Below are 26,634 nucleotides of genomic sequence, written 5' to 3'. Positions count from 1 at the left end.
AATATAATGCTCCAGTTGCCCCTTCGGTAGGAACGCACACACACACTGTGCATAGTTGTAAGAGTGGGTGTGGGAGGGTCTGTATGTTAATGGCTGTGCAAGTCTCTGTGTGGTTGTAAGTGTGGGAACTGTCAGTCTCTGTATGGGTTTGCGAATGGGTGTAACAGTAGGATATCGAAATGGGTGTGACAGTGTCTGTATGGGTAAAGTCATCCTCCTGGACCTGTCAGCTGCCTTCGACACTGTCTGCCACCGCACCCTACGCACACACCTCCACGGCGCTGGGATCCGAGACAAGGCTCTGGACTGGACCACCTCCTTCCTCTCCGGCAGAACCCAGAGCGTCCGCCTCCCCCCTTTCAGCTCCGAAGCCACAGAGATCATCTGCTGCATACCCCAGGGCTTATCGCTCAGCCCGACACTGTTCAACATCTACATGGCACCGCTCGCCCACGTCGCCCGACTGCACGACCTCAACATCAACTCCTACGCTGACGACACCCAGCTGATTCTCTCCCTCACCAATGACCCCCCCACCGGCAAAACCAACATCCACGAAGGAATGAAAGTCATCGCCGAGATAATGCAGAACAGCCGACTGAAGCTAAACTCAGACAAGATGGAGGTCCTCATCCTCGGCTCCACCCCCTCAGCCTGAAATGACTCCTGGTTGCCGACCGCACTGGGAACAGCACCAACACCCACCGACCACGCATGCAACCTAGGGTTCATCCTCGACTCTACTCTCTCCATGTCAAATCAGGTATGCTCCGCAAGATCTACAGGTGGATCCCCACCGAAACAAGCAGAACGGTCACCCAGTTCCTCGTCAGCAGCAGGTTGGACTACGGAAACGCCCTCTACGCAGGAGCCTCGACCAAATTCCTGAAACGACTCCAACGCATTCAAAACGCCTCTGCACGCCAGATACTCGACATCCCCCGCCGCAGCCACATCACACCCCACCTGAGAGACCTGCACTGGCTCACCGTCAACAAGAGGATCACCTTCAAGCTCCTCACCCACACACACAAGGCACTCCACAACACCGGACCAGAAAACCTCAACAGACCACTCAGCTTCTACACCCCCAATTGCCAGATCCACTCCACCGACCTCGCCCTCCCCACCGTCCCCCGCATTTGAAGAGTGACCTCCGGTGGCAGATCGTTCTCCCACCTCGCCGCCAAGACCTGGAACACCCTCCCCATCCTCCAACGGCAGACCCAGGACCTACTGACCTTCAGAAGACTCCTCAAGACCTGGCTATTCGAGCATTAGCAGCATCCCACCCCCCAGTGCCTTGAGACCCTCAGGTGTGAGTAGTGCACTTTACAAATGTTCTGATTGATTGTTCTGATTGATTATGTGAGTGGGTGTAAAAGTATCTATATAGTTTGTGAATTAGTGTAACAGGGTCTGCATAGGTGTAAGCGTGGGCGTGAGAGGGTGTGTATGGGTATGGGAGTGGCTGTGAAAGTCTCTGTATGGATATAATTATGGGTGTGACATTCTCTCTATGGGTTTGTGAATGGGTGTGGCAGTGTCTGTATGGGTATGTGAGTGAGAGTAAGAGAGAGTGTAAAAATATATATATTTTCGGAGCTGTGGCAGGATATATTTGTGTGTGTGTGTGTGTGTGTATATATATATATACATACTATAAAGTCCCTTTAACCTTTGGTTTTTTTCAGTGAATTTCTAATGTTTTTTTTAAATTTATTTCCAAACCATAATGTCCCTGTAACCTTTGTTTTTTAATGAATATATATATATATATATATATATATATATATATTACCTACTGGCGGTCGCCAGTAGGTATATATAGTTAGGATTTTTTCTCTATGGGTTTTTTGAAAATTCTATGTCTAATAACTTTGGCGTTTGTGGACGGAATTGGCTGAAATTTTCAGGAAAATGGCACATTTTGTTTCTGAGCAGCCCTTGAAAATTTGGGGGGGGTTCGTCCAGTGGGGGCCGAGAAAAAAGGGGGGTCCCAAAACGTGTTTTTAACATTGAGTTTTCCATAGGGCGGTTGGCCTCACTTTTAGCCCGAACGGCTGAATGGATTTGCACGAAACTTGGCAAAATTGTAGGGACTGGTAGCCCGATGTGCCTTTTGTAGGTCTCAATATATGTGCTCCAGTGGATTTTGAGAAATTAACGTTTAAAAAAAGATATATATCTGTAACAGCGGACCGGGCAGCGCTCTGGTTCGCGGACTTTTCGCGCAACGGAGCTTTGTGAAGCGAAGCTGATTGGTTCTCCGGCGTCTGTCAACATTCCAAACAGTCCGTAGCGGCCGCCATCTTGTCTCTCGGTAGGATCGAGAGACAAGAGGAGGTCAAAACAAAGGGGGAAATAACTATAAGGGGGCATAGTAGAACCTCGCTGACCCCCTAGGTTTGATGTGGAGGTTTTAAAAGGGCCCCGCGGGGCAAAAAAAAAAAATAATAATAATAATTGAACGGCTGAATGGATTTGCACGAAACTTGGCAAAATATTAGGGACTGGTAGCCCGATGTGCCTTTGCTAGGTCTCAATATATGTGCTCCAGTGGATTTTGAGAAATTAACGTTCAAAAAAAGATATATATCTGTAACAGCGCTCCGCTTCGCGTAACGGAGGTTTGCGAAGCTGATTGGTCATTCTGTCACTGGGCTATAGTTGGGCTACATCTGGCTGATATTTGGGCTACATTTGTTTTTTTGTGTGTCTGGCGGCCATCTTTGGGCTACATTGGGCTACATTGGGCTTCATTGGGCTACATTCGGCTAATTAGCAAATAGCTCATCGCAAACTAGGAATGGTAAAGAATCGCTATTTATTCCTTAAAGTTCGCTATTTAGGAAATGCAAAAAACTTTGATGATATATATGGCGGTTCATCTCTAACAAGATAAGAAGCATAGGGATACATTTATGATGACTGGCGCATCACCAGGGATGTGTTAGTCATTCTGTGCCGCTGTTCCGTCACCTATGGTGTGCTGCATTTACAATGCGGCGCATCATGGGGCAAAAACAGCACAGATGCGTGATGTATCTGTGCCGTAAAGGTGGCGCATTGCTGGAGTTGTATCGCAAGTGTGATGAAGCTCCAGCAAGGGTCGGGGGTGCCCCTGTCGCAGGGTTTCTGTTCTCACACAGAACTGTGGACAGAGGATTGGAACCTCGGCGAATGCATTGCTGGAGTTGTATCGCAAGTGTGATGAAGCTCCAGCAAGGGTCGGGGGTGCCCCTGTCGCAGGGTTTCTGTTGTCACACAGAACTGTGGACAGAGGATTGGAACCTCGGCGAATTAGGGTGTCCCAAAACTCACGTTAGTAATCAAAAACTCCTTAGCAAGCTAGGTACAGTGTCACATTGGATATAACAAACTCTCAATGTTTAGACAATCCAGAATATGAACTTATAGTACCTCAGGATACGTGGAACTCATGAACAGTCGGTCGTTATAGATTTCTTAGAAACCAGAACATGGAGTTAAGAAGAACAGATGTGTATTTGAAATGTTTATTTACTAATGCCGTCTTCTCAGGCGTAGTACCTTAGATAATAAAAGTACACATATTATCAGTAGCAAAATTACCAGCATAGTTACTAGTACATAAAAAGTGAATGGTGATAGTATGTTAACATGCTGTAAATGAATAAGAGTTAGCAACACTTATAAGCAGCCGCGGGCCGTGGAGGGAGTTACGGTGAGGCAGGGAGGCGGGGAGGGGGAGAAGCAGGGTGGAGAATACAAGTACACATATTATCAGTAGCAAAATTACCAGCATAGTTACTAGTACATAAAAAGCGAATGGTGACAGTATGTTAACATGCTGTAAATGAATAAGAGTTAGCAACACTTATAAGCAGCCGCGGGCCGTGGAGGGAGTTACGGTGGGGCAGGGAGGCGGGGAGGGGGAGGGGCAAGGTAGAGAGGGCTCCACCCTGCTTCTCCCCCTCCCCGCCTCCCTGCCCCATCGTAACTCCCTCCACGGCCCGCGGCTGCTTATATCTCACCCTCCCTAATACACATATTATATTATTTGCTAAGAAGGTCTCTTTGTGTTGGTTTAGGGCGTGCCCATACTTTAGTGTCTTAGATTTGAAGGAATCACATCACCATACACCAGCTCTCTCTTCATGTGAACCGCATCAACTGTTGTGTATGTGTGTTCGGCAAAGCAATATAAAACCCGCCTCATGCCCAGAATTGGCAGAAGTTGCACTTATGTTATGAGTATGAAGTCGTGGAGATCAGACCTCATAACAATTCTGTATCGTGTTGTTCTTGAAACTTTAGCACTCGCTGTACAGATATAGTTTAACAAGTAAAGCAGATAGTAGACCAATAACATATTATTCTCATGTAAACCACGATGAACTACTAGGTGGAAAGCTAAAGCAACAACTAAGTGTCGTGTGCAGAAGTTGCAAAAAAGGAAAAATGGCGCTTAAACCGGTAATGAGCCCATGCTAACTTAACACGGTGTAAAGATATCCAGGACCTAGATGACACCTCCTCATGATCCGGAAACGAACTGAATAAGATAATAGAAGTGCCATCTCATGAGAGCAGATTGCAAGTTTATATGTGGACGGTCCGCAAGGTAAAGCATTAAAAACTAGGAAAATTTAATGCTAAAGAAAAATAAAACAGCCAAGTACTTTATCGAGTCTTAAGCCAATAGGCAAGGTAAATAATAAAAACTTGACAAATAAGTCAATGAATTGTCAATGAAATGCTAGTACTCAGCATATCAAACATGAAAAAGGTCTATGACATAACTGTGTATGCAAAATAAGCTGCAACAGCCTCCAATAGGAAGTCACCGTCTTCATCCGAAAACAGTTCAGCCATCCAATTTAAAAGCGGAAAAGAACATACGTGCTCTCCCAGCACCGGATCCTCTATCACCATCAGAGGACAGCTCGGTGGGTTTTCAAGAAAGCTCTCTTCCAAGAAAGACTGTGCTGCCGCCAGTAAATTCCAGGGACCAAGTAGTCCATGCATCAATGCCACAGCCATAATCCTTTCGCCAGGACAAACCAACTCGTGAGTAATGATAGGAGTCATCAGCTGATTAAAGTCGACGTCAGGAGAAACCGGTCCGCAGAGACACAAATCAATGGCCCAATCGAAATCACAGGTCAGGCAGTGAAATACAGGCTGGACACAGGTGAAGTAGGAGAACCGAAAAGATAATCCATATGCCGTGCTTAATATCGCCAACGGCATTGTGCCATAATATTCTAGCATGCGATTGCGGAACAGTGTCAGCAGTTGCAGGGTCGGAGGTTGCATAGGAGGGACATCCATATTTAAAAATGTAAAAAAGCACAAGAGCGTCCGCTGGTAATGCAAGTAAAAATGCCAATCCACGAACCAGAGTGCAGAAAATACAATGAAAGGAAGCAGGGATGACTCCAAAGATTTTCTCAAATGAAGTCACGAGACCACTGGTAACAACTTTAAAAAAGTGTGTCAGGGACTTTGTGGAGGATGCGTTAAAGATAGTCGGAAACATGTTGCTGAAATTGAAAGGCAAATCTTAATTGAAAAGGGTGTGCACCTCTGTACGGGTGTTCGCTATGTGAAGTACGAAAGTTTCACGGGCCGAACTCAAGGCCACCTCTCTCTGAGACAAAAGAGCTCTTATTCTTGCCATGCCGTTGAAACGTGTCCCAAGGTTGGTATTTGTGGCCAGATTGAAAACTCCCTATGTTCATGTGTGGGAGGAAATAGAACATTTCTGCAGCAAATAACCCGTTCACTTACTGTTACGATAAAAGGAATACATTTAATTAACTCAGAACAATCTTCATTATTGAGCATCAAATAACTACCATTTTCCAACAACTTGAACGTGGGGATGATAGCAGGAACTGGCGTGCCTTGCAACACGCAAGCCATATTTGGTCGGTGTTTGTTGCATGAACCGTGTAACTGTATGTGCCTACACATTAGTGAATGATCTGGCGTCTCAGTGCATTCCTCTCCATTCAGATAAACTTCTTGATCATCTTTGAAACATCTGTATGTGTATGGAAGCGACCAGACCTCATGAAGAAAAGCACTACCTAAAGGTTCATAACGACCTATTGGTATATATTTCATACAATTTGAAAACTTATATAAAGCAAAAGGCAGCGTTATTAAACCGTGGATAAGGCATGTTGTCAAAAAACCCGCAATCCTCTGCTGATGATGTCACTGAGCATGTCATGAATGATGTAATATGTGACATCATCAGCAGTGGATTACGGGTAATAGTATCTCTAGTTTACTCCCCTATAGCTGTCTTTATTTTAACATAAGTGTGTGTTTCCCTCCCTTATACTTACTGTTTTTGGTTCGCTTCCAGTTCGCGTACCGGCGAGCGAACTAGGAAGCGAACTAAGAGAAATAGAGGTTGGCACAGTTCCAAATATTGTACCAATTTTTTAATAACGGGGAGGTAGTTCTGAAAAGAACTTTTTTTTTTTTTTTTCTGAACATTTTTTTACTGTTTTTGAATTTTTCGGAACAGTTTTATATTTTTTGGGGTTTTTCTTGGAGGGGGCAATGAAAACGATTCATTGTAAAGGGCTCAACAGGAGCAACAAAACAAAAAAAAGAAGTATTTATTATTTTGGGCGTTTCGGACAAACTTGCATATGATAGTCAATAGCTCTGTTGATCAGAGTGATGCTTCTTTCTCTGTAGGAAATGAATCCATCGCAAAATACGCAGGTGTGTTTTACTTCACCAAATCTCATTTGTATATTTGGCACCATCTCCCTGCCCTCTGGTCCCGTTACTTCCGGTACAACAGATCTTCTGGCCATAATAGGGAGATTATCTAGGTCGTTCCGAAACTGTGCAGCACTGTAGTTGTTAGGATGCCACCTAGTCATATGGCGATGCATTGTGTAGTTTCCGAAACTGTATTTTTTGTCGGTCCCTCTGGACAGTCTATCTTGACATATAAGGCAAGTTACGTATCTTGCATTTACTTTTTTCTGACCTTTGGGAATTTTAAAAAATTGCCAAATGAAGTTTTCTTTCCGGTGAGACGTCCTGGGCTGCTCAGGCAAAAACTGCCTCTCTTCGTGCTCGTCCTCCTGTTCCTCTTCTTCTTCTTCTTGTTGAATTATAACTTGAGCAGGTGGTCCACTCTTCCTTGGATGTGGTGGAGGTGGTGGGGAAGCACCAGCTGAAGCTACTAAAGAAGCCATTGCTCAGTGATCACAAAGGGTCTTTCTCTCACAATGATGAAAGTCAGAGTGAGGAAAGAAGGAGGGATTTTCATCATTTGGGAAAAACAAGAGTTCTCAACCAATCAAAAGTGTTCATTTTAGATTATATGACCTAGTCTTACATCATTAGGAAACCAAAAGTGAAATGAACCAATGAAAAGTGTTATTACCAAGTCACATGACTTGCTGTGTTTACGTTAAGCGCTTTGCAGGGCCTCCCGGTTTGCTTCCAGAAACCTGCGCTTTGCGACTCGCTTCGCGTACCAGTTCGCTAACGTAGTACGTCATATGACGTATCACGCGACAACGTGAAACGTCATGCGGACGGGAGGCGTCACGATGTTGTTTTGTAACGCGGCACTTGCGGTAAAGAAACGTTTACCGGCTCGCGGTCTATTTCGCGGCATCAAGGTCAGCTAACGGGAAGCTTCCCGATTTGCGAAGCGGGAACGAAGAAAAAAAAATATTTAAAAAAAAAATTATTCATAAACATATAAAATATATTTTTGGATTTAAAGAAGAATACATTTTACAGCTACAGATATTAGCTGTGAAAAAACCAATGAAATTCACAGAAAAAACCATAGGTTATGGACCATATATAGTTAGGAATTAGCATTTACAAAACCTTGAAAATTCACTGAAAAAACCATAGGTTATAGACCATATATAGTTAGGAATTAGCATTTACAAAACCTTGAAAATTCACTGAAAAAACCATAGGTTATAGACCATATATAGTTAGGAATTAGCATTTAAAAAACCTTATTTTACTCACACAAAACCATTGAAATTCCATATATAGTTAGTTGCACTAACTATATATCGCGCACCCGCAATCCACTGCTGATCATGTCACATATTACATCATTCATGACATGGTCAGTGACATCACTGATGACATCACTGATGACATCTCAAATGACATCACTGATGACATCACTGATGACATCTCATTTGACATCATTCTTGTGCTAATACGATAAACCTCTTCAGACTCTAATATAACCTTAGATACACTCAGTGTATACAGACACTCACACACTGCCACTCATCCATGGAGTTACTCACACACCCAGTCAGTCATGCAAAGAAACAATCTCACCTCCATTTCTTCAACTATACAGTTAAACACACCTTACTTATTGAAACATATACTAACACATATTTACTCTCTTATACAATCCCTGATACAAGTTCACAATGATCGATACAACCACTCACTCATTCAGTGGCTCTCATGCACAGTTATTTATATATGCCAACTCTCACATGTACTGTGTTTTACATATGTACTTACTATGACATGTAGCATTGAGATATCCATTCACTCATCAATACACTCATGCACACAGTCAACTGCCCATGTAGCTGTTTCCACATGCACTCTTGAACTCATACACCTAGTGAATAAACTGCTCACACATCTATGCATAGAGTCTCACACCTTCCAGCCACCCCCACACAAACTCAATCTCCCATAGAAATACTTGGGCAACCAATTAATAACACATATAGCCTCTCGTATAGCTAATGATCAACACATGCAGCAGTTTACAGAACAACAGACATAATGATGCACAAATTAAGACAGTTTAGTCACTAACCCATGCATTCAGTGAGACACATTTAATCACTCACTCATACAGTCAGTCATGCACCTACTAAATCCTTCATCCAGACACTTATACATCCACTCAAGACATATTTTAACTTTACAGAAAAATACAGTCACTGGATGTTGTCATCAGTGATGTCATCAGTGATGTCATTTGAGATGTCATCAGTGATGTCATCAGTGATGTCACTGACCATGTCATGAATGATGTAATATGTGACATGATCAGCAGTGGATTGCGGGTGCGCGATATATAGTTAGTGCAACTAACTATATATGGAATTTCAATGGTTTTGTGTGAGTAAAATAAGGTTTTTTAAATGCTAATTCCTAACTATATATGGTCTATAACCTATGGTTTTTTCAGTGAATTTTCAAGGTTTTGTAAATGCTAATTCCTAACTATATATGGTCTATAACCTATGGTTTTTTCAGTGAATTTTCAAGGTTTTGTAAATGCTAATTCCTAACTATATATGGTCCATAACCTATGGTTTTTTCTGTGAATATATATATATGTATATACATTAAAAAACAAAGGTTACAGGGACATTATGGTTTGGAAATAAATTTAAAAAAAACATTAGAAATTCACTGAAAAAAACCAAAGGTTAAAGGGACTTTATAGTTAGGCTCACATTTTACGTATACAAAATACAGCCCATACCCATACAGCCACTCCCACCCACCAATATAGCCTATCAGTCACCCACTCCCACATTGATACAGACAATAACAGTGACACTCAGATAAAATATATTAGAAACAGTATCTCTCATTAGTAGTACAAAGAGAATAGCAATTTAACTAATGCAGTAGCTTAGTATAGATCTTTAAATCTCAGAATCATTTAGGAAACAATTGCAATCACTGGATGATGTCATCCATGATGTCCTTTGAGATGTCCTCAGTGATGTCACTGACCATTTCATGAGTGATATAATATGTGAGGTCATCAGCACTGCATTGTGGGGCCATAAGTTATAGTAAGGTCAGCTAACTATAACTACTGAATTTCACTGGTTTGTTACAAGTAAAGTCTGAGCCTAACTATAACACCCCTATGACCTTTGGCTTTTTATATTGAATTTCTAAGTTTCTTTTTCATTCTATTCCCTAACTATAAAGTCCTTGTAACCTTTGGGTTTTAGCAGAATTTCTATGGTTTCTCAAATTCTTTTTCCTAACTTTAAGATCCCTGAAACCTTTGTTTTTTAAGTGAAGTTCTATGGCTTGTTAACTAGTAGTCACATTTGCAGAGTGATGGAGAAAGGGAGAGGTGCCTCCCACCAGCTCTCAGGAATCCTGATGTGTCAGACTTACTGGAGGTAACAGGAGGGCTTCTGGGCCCCCTACAACCCTCAGCATCCAAAACAACTTCTTCCCACAACCAGAAGTGCACCAGGAGGCATGTTTGCAGAGAGGTGGAGAAAGAGGGCATGGCCTCCGAACACCTCTGAGCAAATTTGCTCTGTGGGACATACTACAGGTAATAGGAGGGCTTGTTGGCCCCCAATGATACTCTAGAGCCAATGGGACGTCATGCCCCAGCCAGCAGTGTGCCAGGAGGAGCGTTTGCACAGTGGTGGAGAAAGGGTGCATGGCCTCTGAATTCCTCTCAGCAATTGTGCTCTGTGGTACTTACTGGAGGTAACAGAAGGGCATGTGACCCCAAAGACCCTCTGGTGACAAGGGGACTTCATCCCCCAACCAACAGTGCACCAGGAGGCACGTTTGAAGATTGGTGGAGAAAGGGGTGTGGCCTCTGAAGTCGTCTCAGCAATTTGCGCTCTGTGTGACTTACAGAAAGTAACAGGGGGGCTTGTTGGCCTCCAAAGACCTTCTGGAGCCAAGGGGGCTTCATTACTGAACCATAAATGCACCAGGATGAACGTGGTCAGCGTGATGGAGAAAGGGGATGTGGCCTCCAAACGCCTCTCAGCAATCATGCTCTAAGGGACATACTGGAGGTAGCAAATTAGCTTTTTGGCCCTCAAGGACCCTCTGGAGCCAAGGGGACTTCATCCTCCAACTAGAAGGGCTTCAGGAGGTGGTAAAAGGGGTTGGGCCTCTGACTACTTGTCGTTCCATTTAAAAAAATAAAATTGGGTGGAAGTGGGCCACATAGGCCCCCTTTCCTGGGGCAATTTCAGGCCCAGGGTTCTCATCCACTAGGGCCAAGCCTTTTCTGAATGGAGGAGGGGGGGCTTATGGCCCCGTCCCTGGGCCTATTTTGGCCCAAAGCACCACATCCATCCATTAATAAATAATGGGGGTATGGCGGTGCAGCCCCCCTCCCGGGCCATTTTTGGCCTCAAGGACCCCATCCCCTGTGGCCCGGCCTCACTTGTGGATGCCTTGGTCTCACCCATGGCACCCATATTGTAGTATTGGGGACTGTGGGGGGCCTCAAGGCCCCTGCGGTCCCTGCGGCATTGCTTCGACACCGAGAGAGCTGCTAAGCCCTCTATGTCAAAGCAATTGTGCTGACGTTCAGCAAGCAAGAGCAACTTCAATGTTCTCACTTGCTGAAAGCGAGCACAGTTTGCTTTGGCTTGGCAGGAGCGGTAAAGCTCCTGCCAAGCCATAGCAAACAGCTATGTCCTGGGGGTGTTCATCCAGGGACAAAGCAGGAGCCAGCCAGGGGGTGTGGCAGTCCACAGGACCATCTATGGCTCCAGGAGGGAGGCCATGCCGCTCCCCACCCATTGCAGGTCACAGCCCCGAGGAGGTGGTGGTCCCCGGGGCTGCTGGGGGCTGCGTGGCCCCCCACCTATATTCTAACCAATTGCCACAGGAGATGGTGGTCCACGGGGTTGTGGGGCGAGCAGGCCCCTGTGTTAACATGATATTTAGCCCCAGGGAGGTGGTGGTCTCCAGGGCTGCGGAGGGGCTTCCTGGCCCCCTCATCTATGTCATATTTTGCCCTGGGATGGTGGCAGTCCCTCAGACTGTGAGGGGGCTGCACAGGCCGCCCCACATTAATAAAAAAATTGCCACGAGGAGGTGGCGGACCCTGGGGCTTTAAGGCTCCTGGGAGAAGGGCCCTTTGCACCCCCTACATAATTTTGACATGCTTTGTGGACTAACCGCTACCTTTCTACCAAATTTGGTGAAATTCCATTCAGCAGTATCCCCTTTTTCTCGGCCCTCGCTTGACGGATCACCCCAAAACTTTAAGGATAGCAGCTGGAGTACGTGTCAAATAGGATTTGAAACTTTTGTGAGGATTCGCCAAACGATGCCAAAGTTATTGGCAAATGGAAAAACGATCTTCCTAAGGAAGCGGGGTCCTAATTATAACTACCAATTGGCTACTGCCAGTAGGTTTTAGATATATATGTGTATATACATATATATATATATATATATATATATATATATATATATATATATATATATATATATATATATATAAATATATATATATATATATATATATATATATATCATCAGTGATGTCATTTGAGATGTCATCAGTGATGTCATCAGTGATGTCACTGACCATGTCATGAATGATGTAATATGTGACATCATCAGCAGTGGATTGCGGGTGCGCGATATATAGTTAGTGCAACTAACTATATATGGAATTTCAATGGTTTTGTGTGAGTAAAATAAGGTTTTTTAAATGCTAATTCCTAACTATATATGGTCTATAACCTATGGTTTTTTCAGTGAATTTCAATGGTTTTTTAATAGCAAATATCATAAGCTGTCGAATGTCAAGTACGTGGTAAGTGAAAACATTTTCGTGTTTATGCACACTGATCTGCTTTGAATGGTGCCCCCCCCTCATTTCTATTAGGAGTACTCTCTCTTTGCAGATAGTGAAAGGTAGTTAACGCAGGCCTTTGCCCCCGTTGTAATACGTCGTGCCTGCTTCTCTCTCCATTTGATTGATTGTTATCCAAGCATTTACTGTTTTAGAATTGGTTCTCCTTGGTTCATTCTCTATTTACAAACAAACACAGAGTCGCAATACTCTGTTTAGTCTTTGCAGATAACGAAAAATCGTGTAAAAAAAAAAGAAAAGGAATCGAGCAAAATCAGTAGGCCACTAATGGGATCTCTTTTTGACCTCGCTAAAATAGAAACATTAGGAACAACCCCTCATGACAAATACGAAACTAGTGAGATGAACTGAACTCCACACAATGATGGCTGCAAAACAGCTCGGCTCCGCCACCCACCCCGCCCAAAATAACGATAAAGAGGGGCTGCCATGATTGGTTGCGGAATGGCCACGACGGAGCTACGAAATGGTGGTGCTCTCATGCTAACCCCAGCTTCAGTCTGAAACATCCAGAAACACTGTAGACTACCAATTCGATCAGTTCCGGTAGCGCCCCAATGTAACCCGGTAGAGAAGAACTAGCCCTCCCCTCTTTGACTGATGGTTCTTGTTGCCTGTCCCTTCTGTTGTCATTTAACAGAACTATTTAGCCTGCTGAAAGGGGTTGTGTTCCGACCGCTGGTTGGTGGAGACATTTTGACTATATTCTGGACCTGCGTTGTCGCGTAATGCGTCATATGACGCGCCGCGTTAGCGCTTCCGGAAGTCATCCGGGGCGCGACGCGCAGTGCGTAACGTAAGCATAACAAGTCATGTGACTTGTTAATAAAACTTTTCATTGGTTCATTTTACTTTTCTTATTCTAATGATGAAAGGCTTGGTCATATGACCTAAAAATTACGCTTTTTATTACTTCCGAACATTATTTTTTCTTAAATATATGTTATAATGTTCCAGGCTAATGTACTTTCCCGGAAAATTTACAACTGTCCTGCAAGTAAAATATATTCTTTTTTCGAGAAAAAGAGCGTTTCTTCGTCCCATGACGGAGCCGTTGAGCAAAAGAGGGTCGACCTGCTGTCTTAGTCGCCGATACGCCTGAATATGAGATTCTTATCGATCACTTTATGTTGCAGGAGTAGAAAACACAACAGCCCTTGACCATTTATCTTTACTGCGTTCCTGCGTATTATACCTTTTACCCTTCATGTAATTGGTCTGCTTTATTTCACTTGCCTTTTAATGATTCTAAAACAGTGACTATTATTAAAAACTTTACCAATGTATATACTACTACCATGTTTTCTTTTAAAAACCTTTATTGTGAAAATGTCATTATACAAATACGAGCCTATAACCACGTGGGCCGGCCACGGAGCAAACTGTAATCGTATATGATGAGTAGACATTTACACTGTAGAGGAACGTAACGGGCGGGCCATTAGGTTGCAAGAACTAAGGTGTCTAACAGTTGCGGAATCGGTGGACGTACATTTTATAATTAAAATACGACAGGGCCAGTTACAATAAAATTATCTAGATATACATTTGCGGGCAAGTACCATGGGTGACGTTAATTCGAACTTTCAATAGTACAGTAATCAATAACACATCAGAACTTAATATCAATAGGGATGTCGAAATATTCAATCAATTCTCGTCCCCGCCCGCCATATGCTTCAAAACTGCATACGTATCTCGTGATTTCAAGGTTCTGCAACCAGTACACAACAAGGAGTTACGAGTCCCATTTATTCCGGCGCCATTTTGGGCGAGGACGGGCAGGTCCAGGATATAGTCAAAATGTCTCTACCAACCATCGACTATGATGATGTTCATATGCTGTATTTATTAGAGTAACACTCATCTGTCCACATGAAATTAATTTGCCACAATCTAAACATGTCATTTTAATCTTTCCAAAGTTGTAAATATTTGGGACCATTTCCCTTGCCTCTGATGCTGTCAGTGCCACTTCTTTGATGAATGTACTGGCAGGTCGGGGGTTCTCCTCCAAATCTCTCTTTTATGCAGCACTATAATTAATTGGTGCCACCTCTCCATATGACGATGCATGGTATAGTTACCATAACTATATTTTTTTTCGGTTCCTCTGGAGAGTACATCGTGGCAGATGAAGCGTGTAACGTACCGGGAATTTACCTTTTTTTGCATGTACAGGAAAGGAAAAAAAAAAATCGAGCGTCCGAGTTCTAAAGTGTCCCAGGGCCATTTTAGTAGACCAGGCCCAAATCCAAAGAACAAGCCGCCATTTTGAGAGTCCTGTTGCAGCCGCCTGTCGCTGTAGCATCAAGAGCAGCCGAAACTCAGCTGAATGGCAAATGAAACGGTAAAGGGGCGCCCCACTACAGCAGACGAGCCTCCACCTAGGAAGGCCCGTTCACGCCGCCCCCCCCCCCCTTCGGGCACCCCACGCCGTTATTCGGAGCAGCATTGTAGGATGGCCACACCAGTGCGGCAACTTGCTAGACATCACCTCGGTGCCAACCGAATCTCAGCGCCTTGTGGTGTCTTCTATTCAGAAAATATTGTTGCGCTGCCTTTGGCCCCATTCGCACATCGGTCCGCTACTGACGCCATCTCACAGGCTAATGGGGCGCCCCACGCCGACTTTCAGCATTGTAGGATGGCCACACCAGTACAGCAACTTGCTAGACATCACCTCGGTGCCATCCGGATCTCGGCGCCCCACTGCAGATGAAGTGCCTCTCAACTATGAAACCACCACGGTGCCATCCGGATCTTGGCGCCTTGTGCTGGTTCCGGCCTATTCACACATCGGTCCGCTACTGACGCCATCTCACAGGCAAATGGGGCGCCCCACGCCGAGTTTCAGCATTGTAGGATGACCACACCAGTACAGCAACTTGCTAGACATCACCTCGGTGCCATCCGGATCTTCGCATCTCAACGCCTAGTGGTATCTTCCATACAGAAAATATTGTTGCGCTGCCTTTGGCCCCATTCGCACATCGGTCCGCTACTGACACCATCTCACAGGCCAACAGGGCGCCCCACGCAGACTTTTACCATTGTAGGATGGCCACACCAGTGCCACAACTTGCTAGACACCTCCTCTGTGCCATCCGGATCTTGGCATCTCAGCGCCTTGTGGTGTCTTCTATTCAGAAAATATTGGTGCGCTGCCTTTGGCCCCATTCGCACATCGGTCCGCTACTGACGCCATCTCACAGGCCAACGGGGCGCCCCACGCCGACTTTCAACATTGTAGGATGGCCACACCAGTGCGACAACTTGCTAGACACCACCTCGGTGCCATCCGGATCTTGGCGCGTTGTGCTGCCTTCGGCCAATTCGCACATCGGTCCGCTACTGACGCGAACTCACAGGCCAACAGGGCGCCCCACGCCGACTTTCAGCATTGTAGGGTGGCCACACCAGTGCTGCAACTTGCTGGACACCACCTCGGTGCCATCCGGATCTTGGCGCGTTGTGTTGCCTTCGGCCTATACGCACATCGGTCCGCTACTGACGCCGCCTCACGTGCCAACGTATTTTCTCCGCATTTTATACCCTATGCCGCATAACAGGTCATGTGACTTGTTTATAAAACTTTTCATTGGTTCATTTTACTTTTGGTTTCCTAATGATGGAAGGCTTGATCATATGACCTAAAAACAACACTTTTCATTGGATGAAAACTTTTTTTTTTCCCCAAACGATGAAAGCCCCACCTTGTTTCTGGATGTTTCAGACTGAAGCTGGCGTCACCATGAAAGCACCACCATCTCATGGCTCCGTCGTAGTCATTCCGCGAGCAATCATGGCAGCCGCTCCCCACCAGAAGCCTGCAGGAGTCGGGGGCCCCCAAAACTTTTGATGAATCCTCAAGGCGGAGGGGACGCTTTCGAGAATGGGGTCCAAGACCTAGCAGACAAGCGTCCGATTTCCAAGGTGTCCCAGGGCCATTTCAGTGGACCAGGCCCAAAAAGGAAACAGCCTGCCGCCATTTTGAGAGTCCTGTGACAGCCGCCTATCGCTGCACCGCAAGAGTGGGCGCAACTCAGCTAAATTGCGGCTTTTGACACAGTGGACCAAAAGCGGACGGAATGGCAACTGAAACGGTAAAGGGGCGCCCCACTACAACAGACGAGACTCCACCTGGAGAGGCCCGTTCACGCCGCCTCCCCCGGGGCGCCCCACGCCGTTATTCGGAGCAGCATTGTAGGATACCAAAACCAGTGCGGCAACTTACTGGACATCACCTTGGTGCCATCGTTCTGCTGCCTTGGAACTATTCGCACAACAGTTTGCTACTGATGACCCACCCCCCGCGACGCCCCACGCCGGATGCCGAAATCAGTGAAATCTGGACGTTGTGCTGCGTTGGGACTATTCGCACAGCCGACCGCTACTTCGTTGTTTTTCCCTAAAAATGTTTATATGTTATTACTGTTTTTGTTTTCTTGTATATATTTATAAGTTATTAAAGTTTTATAATCTTACTACTTTGTTGGAGTGCTATATATTTTTAATGTGACACATAATTGTAAAAACTTTGATGTACAAAGAGTCATCCCTGGAATCTTCCGCTTCAGGCTCGGTCCCCTACCCAATCACAATACAGGATGGTTTTCAGATAATAGGAACGCGTCTGCTGTGACGGATCTCATCGAGTGTGGGCCTTGATCTACTATAACTCCTTTGAAGAGGGGTGATTCTTTACAGCTGGGGCCATAAACTACATCTGCAGGGCTAGCTGATACCCTAGGACCGGCATGGACAATCGGACACAGAGGAAAAGGAGTGTCAGAGGGTGCGGTAGTGAATAGGGCGAAAGGGAGGTGTCGGGCGGGCACAGGGTGTGATTCTCAGTGAAGAGCAGCGCAGATGGGGGGTGGTTTATTACCCATGCATAAGACAGAGAGCGGGGGTGACCACTGCCTGGGGGAGATGCTTGCGAGGGTGGGGAGCCATGCTAAGGATCGACAGCGTGCAGAGAGTGGGTCTGGTCAAGGCATCTAAAATGACTGCCGTGCACGACAAAAGTGTGGCATTTGAAAAAAGGCAAGATGGCGCAGACAATGTTTTTCAACACTTCCTGATTTCCTTCGAATCGAACGTTAACAGACGTTGGGGCATATTACCAAAGTTAAGCGATATTTATCCCTAACGATGCTTAGCAACGAATTTTTTACCGCTAAGCATCTTCAGAAATTATCGCAGATAAACCTTGCTATTATCAAGGTTTATCGCAAATACGATAAAAAACGACCGCAATGCATTAATATCGCTGAAAACTCAGCGATATTCATGCATTACCGAGCTAATGCTCTTAGCCATGTTATCCACCTCCCATTGGATAACATGGCTAAGAACTGCTCAGGGCAGGTGGTAGCTTTTGGAGATATTCGCGCTTATCGCGAATATTTCCAAAAGTTGGTAATAGGAGATAGCGATGTTAGCGACTGTTTCCAGTCGCTAACATCTTGGCATGCCCACTTTGCATGTCATTAGTGATAAATATCACTCACATGCAAAGTGGGGCCCAAGATGGTCGCTATCTCCTACTAGCCGTCGCTAACTGGTGTTAGCAACAGCTAGGTAATACAGAGATAATTTTATCTCCGCGAAGCGGAGCGCTGTTACAGATATATATCTTGTTTTTGAACGTTAATTTCTCAAAATCCACTGAAGCACATATATTGAGACCTAGCAAAGGCACATCGAGCTACCAGTCCCTACAATTTTGCCAAGTTTCGTGCAAATCCATTCAGCCGTTCGATTATTATTATTATTATTTTTTTTGCCCCGCGGGGCCCTTTTAAAACCTCCACATCAAACCTAAGAGGTCAAGGAGGATCTACTATGCCCCCTTATGGTCATTTGCCCCTTCGCTTTGGCCTCCTCTTGTCTCTCGATCCTACCGAGAGACAAGATGGCGGCCGCTACGGACTGTTTGCAATGTTTACAGACGCCGGAGAACCAATCAGCTTCGCAAACCTCCGTTACGCGAAGCGGAGCGCTGTTACAGATATATATCTTTTTTTGAACGTTAATTTCTCAAAATCCACTGGAGCACATATATTGAGACCTAGCAAAGGCACATCGGGCTACCAGTCCCTAATATTTTACCAAGTTTCGTGCAAATCCATTCAGCCGTTCGATTATTATTATTATTTTTTTTTTTTGCCCCGCGAGGCCCTTTTAAAACCTCCACATCAAACCTAGGGGGTCAGCGAGGATCTACTATGCCCCCTTATGGTCATTTGCCCCTTCGCTTTGGCCTCCTCTTGTCTCTCGATCCTACCGAGAGACAAGATGGCGGCCGCTACGGACTGTTTGGAATGTTCACAGACGCCGGAGAACCAATCAGCTTCGCTTCACAAAGCTCCGTACCGCGTAAAGTCCGCGAACCGGAGCGCTGCCCGGTCCGCTGTTACAGATATATATCTTTTTTTGAACGTTAATTTCTCAAAATCCACTGAAGCACATATATTGAGACCTAGCAAAGGCACATCGGGCTACCAGTCCCTACAATTTTGCCAAGTTTCGTGCAAATCCATTCAGCCGTTCGGGCTAAAAGTGAGGCCAACCGCCCTATGGAAAACTCAATGTTAAAAACACGTTATGGGACCCCCCTTTTTTCTCGGCCCCCCCTTGACGAACCCCCCCAAATTTTCAAGGGCTGCTCAGAAACAAAATGTGCCATTTTCCTGAAAGTTTCAGCCAATTCCGTCCACAAACGCCAAAGTTATTAGACATAGAATTTTCAAAAATCCCATAGAGAAAAAATCCTAACTAGATATACCTACTGGCGACCGCCAGTAGGTAATATATATATATATATATATATATATATATATATATATATATATATATATAATGCTCCAGTTGCCCCTTCGGCAGGAACTCACACACACACTGATCGGAGGTAAGTCCTTTATTGGTCAAAATTGCTCTCGATGTGCAAAAAGCTTTACACAGCAGGAGTCGTCGATTCTGCCTGACGCGTTTCAAAGCCGGAATGCTTCTTTCTCAAAGGCTCGACATCATATGATTTACGCTGACACACCTACTTCATTCAGGATAATACCACGCCTTTCATTTCGCAAAGATTTCTGAGTCCTGTATAAGGGTGGGCGTAGTTCGCGAAGTAGCGCTACGCGAAGCTACGCGAAGTGCACTTCGCACTACGCGAACTTCACGTAGCACTACGCGAGCTGCGTAGTAGCATGTTCGCACTGTGCAAGATGCGTTTTCAATGATTGCACAGTGCGGACAAGCATCCGGCACTGTGCAAGCATTGAAAATGGCATCTTGCACAGTGCGAGCTGTAGTTTTCTGCTGCTCGCGTAGATTTTTACTCGAGCGGCAGCTTTCTCAACGCGAACAGGTAATTTCTCATTGAGAGCGGTCGCGAGCATGCACGACCACTCAAAAATGAGAAACCTGACCTCCTCGCGTTAAGAATCTCGCCGGGATGTCATTTTGCTTGCTCGCGGTCGCGAACATGACTTTCAGGACCGCGAACAAACCCATACGGAGACCCGCACACCTACACTTATATAGAAACTTTTCATAGCCACTCACACACTGAAACAGAGTCTCACACCTACTGATATACCCATATAGACACTGTTACTGCAACTAAGATAAGCATAGAGACACTTATGCACTTAGTATGATACCCATTTAGACTCTGTTATATCCACTGTGAGACCCATTCAGAACCCTCTATTAGAAATATTAAATGTGCTCTTTTGCATTGAATGTACGTTTTTGGTTTGCGGATCAGCGATGGATCCACGCAGTTGATCAATTTAAAAAAAAAGGAGTTACAGTTAAAAATTATTAACTGTGTGGGAAATAGGGTGGCTTTTAGAAGAGATGTTGTGTTCATTGTGTGCATATGATGATATATAAGTCGATGCAGAGTTTCAATTTGCTCAGAAACCCAGTATTGCCTTTGTCTGTGAAGTGAACACCATCTCTCCTGTATAATCCATGCACGTTGAAGCACAGAATATTATTGTAGATAGAGCCCATGTTATGGTCTCTGAGTACTGTTGAAACAATTTTATTAACATGCTTCCTGGTTTTCTCTGTCTGTAGAGGAATTTCAGAAGATCCCTTCCATTTCTGTCTCTGGCATATGTTAGAAAACACCAAGGCAGTGTGACTGAAAAGCTGCATTAATTGCTTAATGGTAATTTTCATTAGGATTTCCAGTCCTACCTCAGTGAGTGTGCCTAGGTCTTTGCTACCACAGTGCACAATTATGAAGTCTGGATGTAGGGAATCCATAATGCTATCAACTAATGGAAGCGATTGCTGCCACTTTAACCCTTTCTGGTCAAACCACCTAATAAGGCAAAAACAACAGGTGATGGACAGAATGCAGAACAGTGTCATACATTCACCCCAGTACAGAGATCTGGGCCTAAATCCATCGTTTTTTTGCACTCAACACCACCCCAGGTCAGACATGGCCATATGCAAATCAGCCTTGACCCTGTGCCTCATGGTAACAGTCCAGCCCAAACTGCCAAGCCATGTCTTTCCTGGACCGGAATCAAGCATCCAAGGACCGGTTTCTGGCTATCAGCCGTCATCAGCCTGGATAGCTTGACTCCAGTGGTGTGGAGAGCATGGGACTCACGTCTGAGCATACCCATCCCACTCGGGGCGACAAAGGCAAAAACAACAGGTGATGGCACAGGGTCAAGACTGATTTGCATATGGCTGGGTTCAAACTGGAAAGGCAGGGTGAGCAAAAAAACGATGGATTTAGGCCCAGATCTCTGTACTGGGGAGAATGTATGACATTGTTCTGCATTCTGTCCATCGCCTGTTGTTTTTGCTTTTGTCACCCCGAGTGGGATGGGTATGCTCAGACATGAGTCCCGTGCTCAGCATGCCACTGGAATCAAGCTATCCAGGCTGATGAGGGCTGAAAGCCCGAAACCGGTCCTTGGATGCTTGTTTCCAGTCCAGGGAGGACCTGGCTTGGCAGTTCGGGCTGGACTGTTCCCATGGGGCACAGGGTCAAGACTGATTTGCATATGGCTGGGTTCAAACTGGAAAGGCATGGTGAGCAAAAAAACGATGGATTTAGGCCCAGATCTCTGTACTGGGGTGAATGTGTGACATTGTTCTACATTCTGTCCATCACCTGTTGTTTTTGCTTTTGTCACCCCGAGTGGGACGGGTATGCTCAGGCGTGAGTCCCGTGCTCACCATGCCACTGGAATCAAGCTATCCAGGCTGATGAGGGCTGAAAGCCCGAAACCGGTCCTTGGATGCTTGTTTCCAGTCCAGGGAGGACCTGGCTTGGCAGTTCGGGCTGGACTGTTCCCATGGGGCACAGGGTCAAGACTGATTTGCATATGGCTGGGTTCAAACTGGAAAGGCATGGTGAGCAAAAAAACGATGGATTTAGGCCCAGATCTCTGTACTGGGGTGAATGTATGACATTGTTCTGCATTCTGTCCATCACCTGTTGTTTTTGCTTTTGTCACCCCTAGTGGGACGGGTATGCTCAGACGTGAGTCCCGTGCTCACCATGCCACTGGAATCAAGCTATCCAGGCTGATGAGGGCTGAAAGTCCGAAACCGGTCCTTGGATGCTTGTTTCCAGTCCAGGGAGGACCTGGCTTGGCAGTTCGGGCTGGACTGTTCCCATGGGGCACAGGGTCAAGACTGATTTGCATATGGCTGGGTTCAAACTGGAAAGGCATGGTGAGCAAAAAAACGATGGATTTAGGCCCAGATCTCTGTACTGGGGTGAATGTATGACATTGTTCTGCATTTTATCCATCACCGGTTGTTTTTGCAAACCACCTAATATCCACATTAGACAAACCAACGTCTCTGTCAATTAAAAGAGACCCTAGAAAGTAAATTTTAAAATATCACATTAGATTGGATGATGTAATTATGGCATTGTTTAAAACTAAGTTCAAGTTCAAGTTCGGTCATTTGTATAGCGCACTACTCACCCAGAGGGTCTCAAGGCGCTAGGGGAGGGGTCGTTATTTGTCGAATAGCCAGGTTTTAAGTTCTTTTCTGGAGGAGATGTTGTTCTGAGTAAGGCGGAGGTGGGTGGGGAGAGAGTTCCAGGTCTTGGCGGCCAGGAAGGAGAAGGATCTGCCACCCATGGTGGATTTACGGATGCGCGGGACTGCGGCGAGGGCTTGATTGGACGATCTTAGTTGGCGGGTGGGTTTGTAGAAGGACAGTCGAGTGTTGAGGCATTCGGGTCCTAGATTGTAGAGTTCTTTGTGTGCGTGGGTGAGAAGGCGGAAAGTAATTCTTTTGTTGACGGGAAGCCAGTGGAGGTCTTTTAGATGTCCAGTGATGTGATCTTGGCGAGGGATGTCTAAAAAAACTAGGTTATGGTATACATTTAAAGTAAGTACATGTGTGATTGGCTACATGGATAGGTGTCTAATAGCATTCAGTCAACCACATCTGCTATCATGGTAATAGTCTCTATCTGAATGTCCAAAAGAGACTGATGAACAAACTCCAAGTAGTGCAGAATGCAGCTGCCAGGCTATTGACGGGCACCCCTAGGTTTGTTTCCGTCAAGAGGGAACTAAGACAACTTCACTGGCTCCCAGTGAAACACCAGGCTCAATTTGAAGCCCTTTGTACAGTCTTTAAGGCATTAAACGGAAATGGACCGGACTACTTAAAACAACAATTTCAATGGTATGTCCCTAGAAGAACGTCCCTGGCAGCAAAATCAGTGATGGTTCCCTTAGTTAAAAAAAACTTGATGGGGTAACAAGAGCTTTACTACCTTCGCCGCTAAGGCTTGGAACAGCCTACCATTTCACCTTAGAAATACTACTGAGCTGCTCTCCTTCAGACGAGAGCTGAAAACCTTTTTTTTCACGTAATAGCTGTCTCACTACACGGGAACCTATTTGGCAGTGCTCAGCACCAGGGCTCCTTAGTGTAACAGTCGTGCTTTAGAAATTTTAACAACATAACATAACATGCTGCTGTGGAGACTGTTTTGCACTTGTGACCCACTGCTAGCAGAGAATGTTACAATTATGGTCACCATAGAAACAACTCTACAGGAGTATGGGGAGAGGGAACAATAAAAGCCTAGAATATCAATGTGAGGAGACATCGTTCATCCAAAAATAACTAATAATGGTTGTTTGGCTATACATTTAGGAATTTGTAGAAAGTAGTCATGTATAGGAATAGTTTTCGGTTTGCTGGGTGGATCTGCGGATCTACAACAAAGTTGCATGGGGGGCCACACAGATTGCCACGGTGGATGTGCAGAGTCGCCCAAAACTTTTACTGTATTGGGCTTTCTTTAGAGGAGTCAAACAAAGGGTTAAGAAATGTGATCATTCAGAAGAGCTATATGATTAGTATAAATGTTTGGAGCCTCTGTAACCTTGAAAGCAAAGTGGAAAAGGGTTCCATTAATGGTTGCCTTGTATGAGCGTGGTCTACCATTCTTCTGCTCGGTTTTTGTGTACTTTCTTGAGACAAGTTTGACAACCTGATACTGAGAAAGAAAGAAAAATACACACCAACAGTCACATTTAACAGGTATGTGAGTTAAGCAGCAGTATGACAAATTGTTGCTAGAGAAATGAGTGTGAGTAAGCTGGGTGAAAGTAAGCAGGATGTTTGAGGAAACTAAAAGGAAATGTTAAAAGACAGTAGAAAATTAAAATAAAGAAAAGTCTACTGATCAGGAAGTATGAGTAAAGCGTTAAGAACAAAAATAAAACACAGGTATACACAAATGATGTATACACTGAGACATCTGTGGATACACTGATACAGTCATTGAGCTAGTCACATACTCCCTGATAAATACAGTGAGACATTTTGGGAGAGAGTAATACATACAGTGACACACTCAAGGACACATTAATGCAGTCACTGACTAACTGGCATACTCAGTTATACTTACTGTATCTATAATAGAGAGTTATACCTGTGTATCATTGAAAGAAGAGCAAAAAATATAAAGGAAAGTATATCTTGTATTACTGACTATAAATGCTAGACGAAGGTTATTTGATGTAGATGGTAATTCATTGTTTATTTTTTAAAGACCTCAAGATATTTGAGAAACACGATTTACAATGCCTGTAAAGAGAGAAGGAAGAAAGTAACAGAGAATATAGCGTTATGAACTGCAAACCAGGAACCACAAACACAATAAGGAGGAGAATATCCAGAGGAATAAAAGCGAAGCTTGTAAAAGTACTAAGGAGTTTCTCAAAAAATATGTTGTAAAATGAAAAATGTGACTACAGTCTTATCTACAAATGGAAATTATCCATCAAGTAGAAAAAAAGAGGAGTACATATTTCTGAAAGTTGGAAATACTCTAAGAAATCAGGGACTTTATCATGAAGACAGAAACCATTTAAGGAGTTAAGAGCTAAAATGTTTCAGACTACAGTTAAACAAAATTTGGTAAAAAAGGATGAAGAATTATAAGAGGAGAAGTGCTGCATTTAAGCAAATGGAACACATTGAGAGTGTTGTTGAGAAAGTATTTGCTCGAAAGTATTTATATTAATATTGAATATAATGAGGACACTAGACAAAACAGGGGTGTGAATTAAGAAAAGAACTGCTAGAAATGGCTTTTTAAAAGAACTATTTTTTGCAAAATTTTTAAAGGTGAATGGAAACATACCTCTAGTACAGAATCTTATTTTAATGGAGAAATCTATTTGCAAGACAACACACTAGTCATACAGGATATCTTTTGATCAGCCATCTACCATGTAGACTTAGGGGTATTATGATGTTGAGCAGACTTGATCTGCCCGACACCATCTTGTAAACGGGACCGACAGACCTCTGGTCTGCAGTCCCACCCGCCTCATTAAGATGCGACCGAACACTGTTCGGTCACATTACGACATTTCCCTATGGAAGCATGCATTACGGCTATAAACCTGCCTTAATACATGCTCTCATAGGGAAATGGGAAGTTTGTTCATCCTTGCACCCATGGCAGGCATCTCAAGGTTGCAGTTATCAACAGGTGCCCCCTCGGCCCCCAACAGGAGCCCACACACACAAGGGGGCCCTGAAGCAGGCCCCCAAACTCGTTTTCCGACATGGTTTCCATGTCGTTCAGGCCGCATGAAAACCATGCCGGAAATAGTGCAATGTAATCCCAGGGGTGGAAAAGCCCGCCCTCTGGGATCATGAGCCGGTTCCAACTGGCCAATGGGCTCCTTGAGCCTGTCGGATTCCAGCCGGAATGACCGGCTGGTTTCAATTCCAACCAGCTGATACATAATCAACCGGTCGGAATTGAAACCGATGATGGGGGTCGGAAAACCTCCGGCAAAAGGTCAGAGGCTTTCCAACCTCCATTGTAATAGGCCCCCTTATCTTGCACTTTCCCAGATTTTGCTTCTATTAATTCAATTTGTTATCTTGCTCGAGACCATTTAGGGACCTTTACCCCCTTTACAGGGCTCCTGTTTTGCTAGATTCATCCTACATAAATAGCACATGCATACTTGCAAAGAGAATATGGACCTTGCCCTGGAGCCCTTGCTTCACCATACCATCAACAAACAAATGCAGCTGGTGGCCCTAGGCCCCCCAGATCTTACTTGTGATCAGTCTGCTGACTGGTCAAGGCCCTTGTGGTCCCAGCTCCAGCACATTCTCTCATTCTTGTGTCACTGGTCTTGTGGCTCTATTTACCACAGTTCTCTCTTTTGCACCTTTGTTTCATCAAAAATTCTCTCTTTTTCTCTCCTTTGTCTTGTCACTGCTTTGCACTTATTTTGTTTTTCCACTGTTCCATGCCTTTCATCTTGTCTTTCTTTTTTCTGCCTGTTTTTTGCCATTATTTTGTGCCCTTTGCTTGCCAGTCTTTCTCTTTTGTGCCAGTTTGTTTGCCACTGTTCTGTGTCTTTTGTTTTTCCAGTCTTTCACTTTTGTATTAGTCTTAGCCACTGTTTCCTCCCTGTTTGTCCTGCCAC

Source organism: Lissotriton helveticus, chromosome 9 (genome assembly GCF_964261635.1).
Source record: "Lissotriton helveticus chromosome 9, aLisHel1.1, whole genome shotgun sequence".
Classification (NCBI taxonomy): Eukaryota; Metazoa; Chordata; class Amphibia; order Caudata; family Salamandridae; genus Lissotriton; species Lissotriton helveticus.
The sequence above is the reverse complement of the archived record's forward strand: the minus strand, read 5'-3'. Positions refer to the sequence as shown.